The sequence below is a fragment of the Microtus oregoni genome, unplaced genomic scaffold (assembly GCF_018167655.1).
Source record: "Microtus oregoni isolate MIOR12 unplaced genomic scaffold, Mior012 000032F_ref0000030, whole genome shotgun sequence".
Taxonomy (NCBI): domain Eukaryota; kingdom Metazoa; phylum Chordata; class Mammalia; order Rodentia; family Cricetidae; genus Microtus; species Microtus oregoni.
The window spans coordinates 24,167,834-24,169,681 of NW_024543091.1; the positions used below are offsets into that span (position 1 = coordinate 24,167,834).

Below are 1,848 nucleotides of genomic sequence, written 5' to 3' on the forward strand. Positions count from 1 at the left end.
ATTATCTCTATCTAGCTCCAGAATATTTCAACCAGCTCTGTAGGAAATGTCAAAGCCATTAAGCAGAGCCTAACCCACAACCCCTCCTTGGCCCCTGACAACCACTCATCTATTAATATATGTGTGTGTGTGTGTGTGTGTGTGTGTGTGTGTGTGTGTGTGTGTGTGTATTTAATGTACATTGTTTTTTTTTTTTTTTGACAGCTTGTAGGAACTTTATTTTCCTTCCACCTTTTTCTCTTTGCTCAGGTGTCTGCAGAGGAGCTCAGGACCACTCAGTGGTGGCTCCAACCCACTAGGTAGCCTGCGCTGTGGGAGCTGCTGACCAATCCTCAGTGGCTGGCTGGGCACTCCAGTCTTCAGTAGGAAACTGCTGGATGGGCACCGAGGGCACCTGCACACCCTCAGACCCTCAGACCAGTCAGCCACCTCTGGCTGAGCAGCAGTGAACTCAGGAGCTGGCGCGGTCCATTCGCCCTGAAACTCCTCCTTGGTCACGGCCTTCTCAGCAGCAACCTGTTCTTCCTTCTCAATCTCCTCTGGGTCTCTGTAGAAGTAAAGATCAGGCATAACCTCCCATGGGTGCTCACAGGAGATAGTGCCACGCGTGAGCAGTACTTCCCGGGCAGCATCTACCACATCAGGCCCGCTGCATGAGCTCCCTTGTTATTGCACGGGATGGCGATGTCCACGTAGCACAGAGGTGAGTCTGTGTTACACAGGGCAATGGTGGGCAGGTTCACGTAAGACGCCTCTGTGAGGGGCTGGTGCTCAGCCCTGGGATCGGTCACCACTAGAAGCCGTGGCTCCCTGAAGGCTGCCTGGATCTGGTTAGTGAAGGTCCCTGGGGTGACGGCCAGCAATCGGAGTGGCTCCAGTGGCGGCAGCAAACTTCAGCACCGCTCGCTGCCCAGTGTTCCTGGAGTTGATGACGATGACATCAGCAGGGTGCTCAATGGCAACAATAGCCCGAGCTGCAAGCAACAGCTTCTCCCAGGTCCTCTCCAGATTGATGATGTGGATGCCGTCTCTTTTCCTTTTGTAGATGAACTGCTCCATCTGAAAGTCGAGGTTGGTGCCACCTAAGTGGGTACCTGCAGGGAGGAATTTGAGGACATCCTCCTCCTTCATCTGCAGAACATCGAGGGCTCCGGACATTGTATAAGTTTCCCTTTAAGTTACATCGGGAACCAAGAACAACTCCGTATGGACCCGTCCCGGGGCAGCGCAGAAAGGGTGTACATTGGTGTTTTGCCATGGGTGTTGGCTCCCCTGGAATTGGAGCTACAGACAGTTGTGAGCTCCCATGTTGGTACTGAGAGCTGAACCTGGGTTTTCTGGAAGAGCTTTCCTTTCCTAGTGTCATGTCTTCAAAGCTCATCCAAGCTAAAATTCTCCGTGCATTTCTTCCTACGGTTGAACAATAGTCCAGTGCTGAGGAATTAGCAAACTGCTTTCTGGAGGAGCTGCACCATTGCACATCTCAGCAGCAAAGGATGCGGGCTCCAGTTTCTCCATGCCCTCCACAACACTGCTATTTTCTGTTTTAAAGTGGGTGTGAAGTTGCTTTCACTGTGGTTGTGGTTTGCTTTTTCTCAATGACAGCAATACTGTTTTTTTCTTATTCTTTCTTTCTTTTCTTTTCTTTTCCTTTTTTCTCTCTCCCCCTCAACTCATTTTAGCTCAGGCTGCCCTTGACTTAATAGTCAACTATGACCTTCAACTTCTGCTCCTCTTGCCTCCTCCACCTCCCAAAGGCTGGGATTACAAATGTGTGTCACCATGCCGAGTTTTATATTGTTCTGTGGCTTAAATCTAGGCTTTGTGTACACCAAGCAAGATCTAACT

At 50.4% G+C, this 1,848-nt stretch overlaps 1 pseudogene; it reads right to left on the minus strand.

Moving 5' to 3' along the window:
• Positions 1 to 265: 265 nt before the first annotated feature.
• LOC121465986 lies at positions 266 to 1,158 on the minus strand (annotated as a pseudogene).
• Positions 1,159 to 1,848: the final 690 nt, after the last annotated feature.